Raw genomic sequence first — 13,544 nt, 5'->3', positions numbered from 1 at the left:
AGAGCAGTTTGGGAACACTCTGTTTGTAATGTGTGCAAGTGGATAATTGGACCTCCTTGAGGATTTCGTTGTTAACGGGTTTTCTTCATCAAATGCTAGACAGAAGAATTCTCAGTAACTTCTTTGGTTTGCATGTATTCAACTCACAGTGTTGAACCTTCCTTTAGACAGAGCGGATTTGAAACACTCTTTTTGTGGAATTTGCAAGTGGACATTTCAAGCGCTTTGGGCCAATGGTAGAAACGGAAATATCTTCATATAAAAACTAGAGACAATCATTCTCAGAAACCACTTTGTGATGCGTTCGTTCCACTCACAGAGTTTAACCTTCGTTTTCATAGAGCAGTTTGGAAACACTCCCTTTGTAAAGTCTTCAAGTGGATATTTGGACCTCTTTGAGGATTTCATTGGAAACCGGATTTATCAATCTAATTCGAGACACAAGATTTCTTAGTAACTTCTTTGGGTTGCGTGTTTTCAACTCACAGAGTTGAACCTTCCTTTAGACACAGCAGATTTCAAACAATCTTTTGTGGAATTTGCAAGAGGAGATTTCAAGCCCCTTGGGGCCAATGGTAGAAAAGGAAATATCTACGTATAAAAACAATAGAGAATCATTCTCAGATACCACTTTCTGATGTGTGCGTTCCACTCACGGAGTTTAACCTTTCTGTTCATAGAGCCGTTTGGAAACACTCTGTTTGTAAAGTCTGCAAGTGGATATTTGGACATCTTTGAGGATTTCTTTGGAAAAGGGATTCCTTCATCCAATGCTAGACAGAAGAATTCTCAGTAACTTCTTTGGGTTGCGTGTATTCAACACACAGAACTGAAACTTCCTTTAGGCAGAGCACATTTGAAACACTCTTTTTGAGGAATTTGCAAGTGGAGATTTCAAGCCCCTTGGGGTCAGTGGTAGAAAAGGTAATATCTTCGAATAAAAACTAGAGAGAATCATTCTCCGAAACCACTTTGTGATGTGTGCATTCCACTCACAGAGTTTAACCTATCTTTTCACAGAGCAGTTTGGAAACACTCTGTTTGTAAAGTCGGCAGTGGATATTTGGGCCTTCTTGTGGATTTCGTTGGAAACGGGATTCCTTCATCTAATGCTAGACCGAAGAATTCTCAGTAACTTCTTTGTGTTGCGTGTTTTCAACTCACAGAGTTTAACCTTCCTCTAAGCAGAGCAGATTTGAAACACACTTTTTGTGGAATTTGAAATTGGAGATTTCAAGAGTTTTGGGGTCAAAGGTAGAAAAGGAAATATCTTCCTATAAAAACAATAGAGAATCATTCTTAGAAACCACTTTGTGATGTGTGTGTTACACTCACAGAGCCTAACATTTCCTTTCATAGAGCAGTTTGGAAACACTGTGTTTGTACCTTCTGCAAGTGGATATTTGGACCTCTTTGTGGATTTCATTGGAAACGGGATTTCTTCATCTAATGCTTGACAGGAGAATTCTCAGTAACTTCTTTGCGTTGCGTGTATTCAATTCACAGAGTTTAACCTTCCTTTAGACAGAGCAGCTCTGAAACACTCTTTTTTGTGGAAATTGCAAGTGGAGATTTCAAGCACATTGGGTCCAAATGTAGAAAAGGAATATCTTCGTATAAAAACTACAGAGAATCATTCTCAGAAACCATTTCGTGATGTGTGCGTTCCACTCACTGCGTTTAACCTTTCTTTTCGTAGAGCAGTTTGGAAACACTCTGTTTGTAATGACTGCAAGTGGATAAATCGACATCTTTGAAGATTTCGTTGGTAACCGGATTTCTTCATCTAATGCTAGACAGAAAAATTCTCAGTAACTTCTTTGGGTTGCGTGTACTCAACTCACAGAGTTGAATCTTCTTTTAGACAGAACATTTTTGAAACACTCTTTTTATCGAATTTACAAGTGGAGATTTCATGCGCTTTTCGGCCACAGGTAGAAAAGGAGATATCTTCGTATAAAAACTACAGAGAATCATGTTCAGAAACAACCTTGTGATGTGTGCGTTCCAATCACAGAGTTTAACTTTTTCCTTTCATAGAGCAGTTTGGGAACACTCTGTTTGTAATGTGTGCAAGTGGATAATTGGACCTCCTTGAGGATTTCGTTGTTAACGGGTTTTCTTCATCAAATGCTAGACAGAAGAATTCTCAGTAACTTCTTTGGGTTGCGTGTATTCAACTCACAGAATTGAACCTTCTTTTAGAGAGAACAGATTTGAAACATTCTTTTTGTGGAATTTACAAGTGGAGATTCCAAGCGCTTTGATGTCAAAGGAAGAAAAGGGAATATCTTCCTATAAAAACTCTAGAGAATCATTCTGAGAAACCACGTCTTTATGTGTGCGTTCCACTCATAGAGTTTAACCTTTCTTCCATGGAGCAGTTTGGAAACACTCTGTTTGTAAATTCTGCAAGAGGATATTTGGACCTCTTTGACGATTTCGTTGGAAACGGGTTTTCTTTATCTAGTGCTAGACAGAAGAATCCTCAGTAACTTCTTTGGGTTGCATGTATTCACCTCACAGAGTTGAACCTTCCTTTAGAGAGAGCAGATTTGAAACACTCTTTTGTGGGATTTGCAAGTGGAGATTTCTAGCGCATTGGGACCAATTGTATAAAAGGAAATATCTTCGTATTTAAACTAGAGAGAATCATTCTCAGAAACCACTTTGTGATCTGTGCGTTCCACTCACAGCGTTTAACCTTTCTTTTCATAGAGCAGTTGGGAAACACTCTGTAACATCTGCAAGTGGATATTTGGATCTCTTTGAGGATTTCGTTGGAGACGGGATTTCTTCATCTAATGCTAGTCAGAAGAAATCTCAGTAACTTCTTTGGGTTGCGTGTATTCCACTCATAGAGTTGAACCTTCCTTTAGAGTGAGCAGATTTGAAACACTCTTTTTGTTGAAATTGCAATTGGAGATTTCAAGCACTTTGGGGTCAACGGAAGAAAAGGAAATATCTTCGTACAAAAACTACAGAGAATCATTTTCAGAAACCACCTTGTGATGTGTGTGTTCCACACACAGCGTTTAACCTTTCTTTTCATAGAGCAGTTTGGAAACACTCTGTTTGTAAAGTCTGCAAGTTGATATTTGGACCTCCTTGAGTATTTCGTTCGAAACGGGATTTCTTCATCTAGTGCTAGACAGAAGAATTCTCAGTAACTTCTTTGGGTTGCGTGTACTCAACTCACAGAGTTGAATCTTCTTTTACACAGAACATTTTTGAAACACTCTTTTTATCGAATTTACAAGTGGAGATTTCAAGCGCTTTTCGGCCACAGGTAGAAAAGGAGATATCTTCGTATAAAAACTACAGAGAATCATGTTCAGAAACAACCTTGTGATGTGTGCGTTCCAATCACAGAGTTTAACTTTTTCCTTTCATAGAGCAGTTTGGGAACACTCTGTTTGTAATGTGTGCAAGTGGATAATTGGACCTCCTTGAGGCTTTCGTTGTTAACGGGTTTTCTTCATCAAATGCTAGACAGAAGAATTCTCAGTAACTTCTTTGGTTTGCATGTATTCAACTCACAGTGTTGAACCTTCCTTTAGACAGAGCGGATTTGAAACACTCTTTTTGTGGAATTTGCAAGTGGACATTTCAAGCGCTTTGGGCCAATGGTAGAAACGGAAATATCTTCATATAAAAACTAGAGACAATCATTCTCAGAAACCACTTTGTGATGCGTTCGTTCCACTCACAGAGTTTAACCTTCGTTTTCATAGAGCAGTTTGGCAACACTCCCTTTGTAAAGTCTTCAAGTGGATATTTGGACCTCTTTGAGGATTTCATTGGAAACCGGATTTATCAATCTAATGCGAGACACAAGATTTCTTAGTAACTTCTTTGGGTTGCGTGTTTTCAACTCACAGAGTTGAACCTTCCTTTAGACAGAGCAGATTTCAAACAATCTTTTGTGGAATTTGCAAGAGGAGATTTCAAGCCCCTTGGGACCAATGGTAGAAAAGGAAATATCTACGTATAAAAACAATAGAGAATCATTCTCAGATACCACTTTCTGATGTGTGCGTTCCACTCACGGAGTTTAACCTTTCTGTTCATAGAGCCGTTTGGAAACACTCTGTTTGTAAAGTCTGCAAGTGGATATTTGGACATCTTTGAGGATTTCTTTGGAAAAGGGATTCCTTCATCCAATGCTAGACAGAAGAATTCTCAGTAACTTCTTTGGGTTGCATGTATTCAACACACAGAACTGAAACTTCCTTTAGGCAGAGCACATTTGAAACACTCTTTTTGAGGAATTTGCAAGTGGAGATTTCAAGCCCCTTGGGGTCAGTGGTAGAAAAGGTAATATCTTCGAATAAAAACTAGAGAGAATCATTCTCCGAAACCACTTTGTGATGTGTGCATTCCACTCACAGAGTTTAACCTATCTTTTCACAGAGCAGTTTGGAAACACTCTGTTTGTAAAGTCGGCAGTGGATATTTGGGCCTTCTTGTGGATTTCTTTGGAAACGGGATTCCTTCATCTAATGCTAGACAGAAGAATTCTCAGTAACTTCTTTGTGTTGCGTGTATTCAACTCACAGAGTTTAACCTTCCTCTAAGCAGAGCAGATTTGAAACACACTTTTTGTGGAATTTGAAATTGGAGATTTCAAGAGTTTTGGGGTCAAAGGTAGAAAAGGAAATATCTTCCTATAAAAACAATAGAGAATCATTCTTAGAAACCACTTTGTGATGTGTGTGTTACACTCACAGAGCCTAACATTTCCTTTCATAGAGCAGTTTGGAAACACTGTGTTTGTACCTTCTGCAAGTGGATATTTGGACCTCTTTGTGGATTTCATTGGAAACGGGATTTCTTCATCTAATGCTTGACAGGAGAATTCTCAGTAACTTCTTTGCGTTGCGTGTATTCAATTCACAGAGTTTAACCTTCCTTTAGACAGAGCAGCTCTGAAACACTCTTTTTTGTGGAAATTGCAAGTGGAGATTTCAAGCACATTGGGTCCAAATGTAGAAAAGGAATATCTTCGTATAAAAACTACAGAGAATCATTCTCAGAAACCATTTCGTGATGTGTGCGTTCCACTCACTGCGTTTAACCTTTCTTTTCGTAGAGCAGTTTGGAAACACTCTGTTTGTAATGACTGCAAGTGGATAAATCGACATCTTTGAAGATTTCGTTGGTAACCGGATTTCTTCATCTAATGCTAGACAGAAAAATTCTCAGTAACTTCTTTGGGTTGCGTGTACTCAACTCACAGAGTTGAATCTTCTTTTAGACAGAACATTTTTGAAACACTCTTTTTATCGAATTTACAAGTGGAGATTTCATGCGCTTTTCGGCCACAGGTAGAAAAGGAGATATCTTCATATAAAAACTACAGAGAATCATGTTAAGAAACAACCTTGTGATGTGTGCGTTCCAATCACAGAGTTTAACTTTTTCCTTTCATAGAGCAGTTTGGGAACACTCTGTTTGTAATGTGTGCAAGTGGATAATTGGACCTCCTTGAGGATTTCCTTGTTAACGGGTTTTCTTCATCAAATGCTAGACAGAAGAATTCTCAGTAACTTCTTTGGGTTGCGTGTATTCAACTCACAGAATTGAACCTTCTTTTAGAGAGAACAGATTTGAAACATTCTTTTTGTGGAATTTACAAGTGGAGATTCCAAGCGCTTTGATGTCAAAGGAAGAAAAGGGAATATCTTCCTATAAAAACTCTAGAGAATCATTCTGAGAAACCACGTCTTTATGTGTGCGTTCCACTCATAGAGTTTAACCTTTCCTCCATGGAGCAGTTTGGAAACACTCTGTTTGTAAATTCTGCAAGAGGATATTTGGACCTCTTTGACGATTTCGTTGGAAACGGGTTTTCTTTATCTAGTGCTAGACAGAAGAATCCTCAGTAACTTCTTTGGGTTGCATGTATTCACCTCACAGAGTTGAACCTTCCTTTAGAGAGAGCAGATTTGAAACACTCTTTTGTGGAATTTGCAAGTGGAGATTTCTAGTGCATTGGGACCAATTGTATAAAAGGAAATATCTTCGTATTTAAACTAGAGAGAATCATTCTCAGAAACCACTTTGTGATCTGTGCGTTCCACTCACAGCGTTTAACCTTTCTTTTCATAGAGCAGTTGGGAAACACTCTGTAACATCTGCAGGTGGATATTTGGATCTCTTTGAGGATTTCGTTGGAGACGTGATTTCTTCATCTAATGCTAGTCAGAAGAAATCTCAGTAACTTCTTTGGGTTGCGTGTATTCCACTCATAGAGTTGAACCTTCCTTTAGAGTGAGCAGATTTGAAACACTCTTTTTGTTGAAATTGCAATTGGAGATTTCAAGCACTTTGGGGTCAACGGAAGAATAGGAAATATCTTCGTACAAAAACTACAGAGAATCATTTTCAGAAACCACCTTGTGATGTGTGTGTTCCACACACAGCGTTTAACCTTTCTTTTCATAGAGCAGTTTCGAAACATTCTGTTTGTAAAGTCTGCAAGTTGATATTTGGACCTCCTTGAGTATTTCGTTCGAAACGGGATTTCTTCATCTAGTGCTAGAAAGAAGAATTCTCAGTAACTTCTTTGGGTTGCGTGTACTCAACTCACAGAGTTGAATCTTCTTTTAGACAGAACATTTTTGAAACACTCTTTTTATCGAATTTACAAGTGGAGATTTCAAGCGCTTTTCGGCCACAGGTAGAAAAGGAGATATCTTCGTATAAAAACTACAGAGAATCATGTTCAGAAACAACCTTGTGATGTGTGCGTTCCAATCACAGAGTTTAACTTTTTCCTTTCATAGAGCAGTTTGGGAACACTCTGTTTGTAATGTGTGCAAGTGGATAATTGGACCTCCTTGAGGATTTCATTGTTAACGGGTTTTCTTCATCAAATGCTAGACAGAAGAATTCTCAGTAACTTCTTTGGTTTGCATGTATTCAACTCACAGTGTTGAACCTTCCTTTAGACAGAGCGGATTTGAAACACTCTTTTTGTGGAATTTGCAAGTGGACATTTCAAGCGCTTTGGGCCAATGGTAGAAACGGAAATATCTTCATATAAAAACTAGAGACAATCATTCTCAGAAACCACTTTGTGATGCGTTCGTTCCACTCACAGAGTTTAACCTTCGTTTTCATAGAGCAGTTTGGAAACACTCCCTTTGTAAAGTCTTCAAGTGGATATTTGGACCTCTTTGAGGATTTCATTGGAAACCGGATTTATCAATCTAATGCGAGACACAAGATTTCTTAGTAACTTCTTTGGGTTGCGTGTTTTCAACTCACAGAGTTGAACCTTCCTTTAGACAGAGCAGATTTCAAACAATCTTTTGTGGAATTTGCAAGAGGAGATTTCAAGCCCCTTGGGGCCAATGGTAGAAAAGGAAATATCTACGTATAAAAACAATAGAGAATCATTCTCAGATACCACTTTCTGATGTGTGCGTTCCACTCACGGAGTTTAACCTTTCTGTTCATAGAGCCGTTTGGAAACACTCTGTTTGTAAAGTCTGCAAGTGGATATTTGGACATCTTTGAGGATTTCTTTGGAAAAGGGATTCCTTCATCCAATGCTAGACAGAAGAATTCTCAGTAACTTCTTTGGGTTGCGTGTATTCAACACACAGAACTGAAACTTCCTTTAGGCAGAGCACATTTGAAACACTCTTTTTGAGGAATTTGCAAGTGGAGATTTCAAGCCCCTTGGGGTCAGTGGTAGAAAAGGTAATATCTTCGAATAAAACCTAGAGAGAATCATTCTACGAAACCACTTTGTGATGTGTGCATTCCACTCACAGAGTTTAACCTATCTTTTCACAGAGCAGTTTGGAAACACTCTGTTTGTAAAGTCGGCAGTGGATATTTGGGCCTTCTTGTGGATTTCGTTGGAAACGGGATTCCTTCATCTAATGCTAGACCGAAGAATTCTCAGTAACTTCTTTGTGTTGCGTGTTTTCAACTCACAGAGTTTAACCTTCCTCTAAGCAGAGCAGATTTGAAACACACTTTTTGTGGAATTTGAAATTGGAGATTTCAAGAGTTTTGGGGTCAAAGGTAGAAAAGGAAATATCTTCCTATAAAAACAATAGAGAATCATTCTTAGAAACCACTTTGTGATGTGTGTGTTACACTCACAGAGCCTAACATTTCCTTTCATAGAGCAGTTTGGAAACACTGTGTTTGTACCTTCTGCAAGTGGATATTTGGACCTCTTTGTGGATTTCATTGGAAACGGGATTTCTTCATCTAATGCTTGACAGGAGAATTCTCAGTAACTTCTTTGCGTTGCGTGTATTCAATTCACAGAGTTTAACCTTCCTTTAGACAGAGCAGCTCTGAAACACTCTTTTTTGTGGAAATTGCAAGTGGAGATTTCAAGCACATTGGGTCCAAATGTAGAAAAGGAATATCTTCGTATAAAAACTACAGAGAATCATTCTCAGAAACCATTTCGTGATGTGTGCGTTCCACTCACAGCGTTTAACCTTTCTTTTCATAGAGCAGTTTGGAAACACTCTGTTTGTAATGTCTGCAAGTGGATAAATCGACCTCTTTGAAGATTTCGTTGGTAACCGGATTTCTTCATCTAATGCTAGACAGAAAAATTCTCAGTAACTTCTTTGGGTTGCGTGTACTCAACTCACAGAGTTGAATCTTCTTTTAGACAGAACATTTTTGAAACACTCTTTTTATCGAATTTACAAGTGGAGATTTCATGCGCTTTTCGGCCACAGGTAGAAAAGGAGATATCTTCGTATAAAAACTACAGAGAATCATGTTCAGAAACAACCTTGTGATGTGTGCGTTCCAATCACAGAGTTTAATTTTTCCTTTCATAGAGCAGTTTGGGAACACTGTTTGTAATGTGTGCAAGTGGATAATTGGACCTCCTTGAGGATTTCGTTGTTAACGGGTTTTCTTCATCAAATGCTAGACAGAAGAATTCTCAGTAACTTCTTTGGGTTGCGTGTATTCAACTCACAGAATTGAACCTTCTTTTAGAGAGAACAGATTTGAAACATTCTTTTTGTGGAATTTACAAGTGGAGATTCCAAGCGCTTTGATGTCAAAGGAAGAAAAGGGAATATCTTCCTATAAAAACTCTAGAGAATCATTCTGGGAAACCACGTCTTTATGTGTGTGTTCCACTCATGGAGTTTAACCTTTCTTCCATGGAGCAGTTTGGAAACACTCTGTTTGTAAATTCTGCAAGAGGATATTTGGACCTCTTTGACGATTTCGTTGGAAACGGGTTTTCTTTATCTAGTGCTAGACAGAAGAATCCTCAGTAACTTCTTTGGGTTGCATGTATTCACCTCACAGAGTTGAACCTTCCTTTAGAGAGAGCAGATTTGAAACACTCTTTTGTGGGATTTGCAAGTGGAGATTTCTAGCGCATTGGGACCAATTGTATAAAAGGAAATATCTTCGTATTTAAACTAGAGAGAATCATTCTCAGAAACCACTTTGTGATCTGTGCGTTCCACTCACAGCGTTTAACCTTTCTTTTCATAGAGCAGTTGGGAAACACTCTGTAACATCTGCAAGTGGATATTTGGATCTCTTTGAGGATTTCGTTGGAGACGGGATTTCTTCATCTAATGCTAGTCAGAAGAAATCTCAGTAACTTCTTTGGGTTGCGTGTATTCCACTCATAGAGTTGAACCTTCCTTTAGAGTGAGCAGATTTGAAACACTCTTTTTGTTGAAATTGCAATTGGAGATTTCAAGCACTTTGGGGTCAACGGAAGAAAAGGAAATATCTTCGTACAAAAACTACAGAGAATCATTTTCAGAAACCACCTTGTGATTTGTGTGTTCCACACACAGCGTTTAACCTTTCTTTTCATACAGCAGTTTGGAAACACTCTGTTTGTAAAGTCTGCAAGTTGATATTTGGACCTCCTTGAGTATTTCGTTCGAAACGGGATTTCTTCATCTAGTGCTAGACAGAAGAATTCTCAGTAACTTCTTTGGGTTGCGTGTACTCAACTCACAGAGTTGAATCTTCTTTTAGACAGAACATTTTTGAAACACTCTTTTTATCGAATTTACAAGTGGAGATTTCAAGCGCTTTTCGGCCACAGGTAGAAAAGGAGATATCTTCGTATAAAAACTACAGAGAATCATGTTCAGAAACAACCTTGTGATGTGTGCGTTCCAATCACAGAGTTTAACTTTTTCCTTTCATAGAGCGGTTTGGGAACACTCTGTTTGTAATGTGTGCAAGTGGATAATTGGACCTCCTTGAGGATTTCGTTGTTAACGGGTTTTCTTCATCAAATGCTAGACAGAAGAATTCTCAGTAACTTCTTTGGTTTGCATGTATTCAACTCACAGTGTTGAACCTTCCTTTAGACAGAGCGGATTTGAAACACTCTTTTTGTGGAATTTGCAAGTGGACATTTCAAGCGCTTTGGGCCAATGGTAGAAACTGAAATATCTTCATATAAAAACTAGAGACAATCATTCTCAGAAACCACTTTGTGATGCGTTCGTTCCACTCACAGAGTTTAACCTTCGTTTTCATAGAGCAGTTTGGAAACACTCCCTTTGTAAAGTCTTCAAGTGGATATTTGGACCTCTTTGAGGATTTCATTGGAAACCGGATTTATCAATCTAATGCGAGACACAAGATTTCTTAGTAACTTCTTTGGGTTGCGTGTTTTCAACTCACAGAGTTGAACCTTCCTTTAGACAGAGCAGATTTCAAACAATCTTTTGTGGAATTTGCAAGAGGAGATTTCAAGCCCCTTGGGGCCAATGGTAGAAAAGGAAATATCTACGTATAAAAACAATAGAGAATCATTCTCAGATACCACTTTCTGATGTGTGCGTTCCACTCACGGAGTTTAACCTTTCTGTTCATAGAGCCGTTTGGAAACACTCTGTTTGTAAAGTCTGCAAGTGGATATTTGGACATCTTTGAGGATTTCTTTGGAAAAGGGATTCCTTCATCCAATGCTAGACAGAAGAATTCTCAGTAACTTCTTTGGGTTGCGTGTATTCAACACACAGAACTGAAACTTCCTTTAGGCAGAGCACATTTGAAACACTCTTTTTGAGGAATTTGCAAGTGGAGATTTCAAGCCCCTTGGGGTCAGTGGTAGAAAAGGTAATATCTTCGAATAAAAACTAGAGAGAATCATTCTCCGAAACCACTTTGTGATGTGTGCATTCCACTCACAGAGTTTAACCTATCTTTTCACAGAGCAGTTTGGAAACACTCTGTTTGTAAAGTCGGCAGTGGATATTTGGGCCTTCTTGTGGATTTCGTTGGAAACGGGATTCCTTCATCTAATGCTAGACAGAAGAATTCTCAGTAACTTCTTTGTGTTGCGTGTATTCACCTCACAGAGTTTAACCTTCCTCTAAGCAGAGCAGATTTGAAACACACTTTTTGTGGAATTTGAAATTGGAGATTTCAAGAGTTTTGGGGTCAAAGGTAGAAAAGGAAATATCTTCCTATAAAAACAATAGAGAATCATTCTTAGAAACCACTTTGTGATGTGTGTGTTACACTCACAGAGCCTAACATTTCCTTTCATAGAGCAGTTTGGAAACACTGTGTTTGTACCTTCTGCAAGTGGATATTTGGACCTCTTTGTGGATTTCATTGGAAACGGGATTTCTTCATCTAATGCTTGACAGGAGAATTCTCAGTAACTTCTTTGCGTTGCGTGTATTCAATTCACAGAGTTTAACCTTCCTTTAGACAGAGCAGCTCTGAAACACTCTTTTTTGTGGAAATTGCAAGTGGAGATTTCAAGCACATTGGGTCCAAATGTAGAAAAGGAATATCTTCGTATAAAAACTACAGAGAATCATTCTCAGAAACCATTTCGTGATGTGTGCGTTCCACTCACAGCGTTTAACCTTTCTTTTCATAGAGCAGTTTGGAAACACTCTGTTTGTAATGTCTGCAAGTGGATAAATCGACCTCTTTGAAGATTTCGTTGGTACCCGGATTTCTTCATCTAATGCTAGACAGAAAAATTCTCAGTAACTTCTTTGGGTTGCGTGTACTCAACTCACAGAGTTGAATCTTCTTTTAGACAGAACATTTTTGAAACACTCTTTTTATCGAATTTACAAGTGGAGATTTCATGCGCTTTTCGGCCACAGGTAGAAAAGGAGATATCTTCGTATAAAAACTACAGAGAATCATGTTCAGAAACAACCTTGTGATGTGTGCGTTCCAATCACAGAGTTTAACTTTTTCCTTTCATAGAGCAGTTTGGGAACACTCTGTTTGTAATGTGTGCAAGTGGATAATTGGACCTCCTTGAGGATTTCCTTGTTAACGGGTTTTCTTCATCAAATGCTAGACAGAAGAATTCTCAGTAACTTCTTTGGGTTGCGTGTATTCAACTCACAGAATTGAACCTTCTTTTAGAGAGAACAGATTTGAAACATTCTTTTTGTGGAATTTACAAGTGGAGATTCCAAGCGCTTTGATGTCAAAGGAAGAAAAGGGAATATCTTCCTATAAAAACTCTAGAGAATCATTCTGAGAAACCACGTCTTTATGTGTGCGTTCCACTCATAGAGTTTAACCTTTCTTCCATGGAGCAGTTTGGAAACACTCTGTTTGTAAATTCTGCAAGAGGATATTTGGACCTCTTTGACGATTTCGTTGGAAACGGGTTTTCTTTATCTAGTGCTAGACAGAAGAATCCTCAGTAACTTCTTTGGGTTGCATGTATTCACCTCACAGAGTTGAACCTTCCTTTAGAGAGAGCAGATTTGAAACACTCTTTTGTGGGATTTGCAAGTGGAGATTTCTAGCGCATTGGGACCAATTGTATAAAAGGAAATATCTTCATATTTAAACTAGAGAGAATCATTCTCAGAAACCACTTTGTGATCTGTGCATTCCACTCACAGCGTTTAACCTTTCTTTTCATAGAGCAGTTGGGAAACACTCTGTAACATCTGCAAGTGGATATTTGGATCTCTTTGAGGATTTCGTTGGAGACGGGATTTCTTCATCTAATGCTAGTCAGAAGAAATCTCAGTAACTTCTTTGGGTAGTGTGTATTCCACTCATAGAGTTGAACCTTCCTTTAGAGTGAGCAGATTTGAAACACTCTTTTTGTTGAAATTGCAATTGGAGATTTCAAGCACTTTGGGGTCAACGGAAGAAAAGGAAATATCTTCGAACAAAAACTACAGAGAATCATTTTCATAAACCACCTTGTGATGTGTGTGTTCCACACACAGCGTTTAACCTTTCTTTTCATAGAGCAGTTTGGAAACACTCTGTTTGTAAAGTCTGCAAGTTGATATTTGGACCTCCTTGAGTATTTCGTTCGAAACGGGATTTCTTCATCTAGTGCTAGACAGAAGAATTCTCAGTAACTTCTTTGGGTTGCGTGTACTCAACTCACAGAGTTGAATCTTCTTTTAGACAGAACATTTTTGAAACACTCTTTTTATCGAATTTACAAGTGGAGATTTCAAGCGCTTTTCGGCCACAGGTAGAAAAGGAGATATCTTCGTATAAAAACTACAGAGAATCATGTTCAGAAACAACCTTGTGATGTGTGCGTTCCAATC

The sequence above is a fragment of the Gorilla gorilla genome, chromosome Y (genome assembly GCF_029281585.2).
Source record: "Gorilla gorilla gorilla isolate KB3781 chromosome Y, NHGRI_mGorGor1-v2.1_pri, whole genome shotgun sequence".
NCBI classification, from domain to species: Eukaryota; Metazoa; Chordata; class Mammalia; order Primates; family Hominidae; genus Gorilla; species Gorilla gorilla.
Note: the sequence above shows the minus strand (reverse complement) of the source record.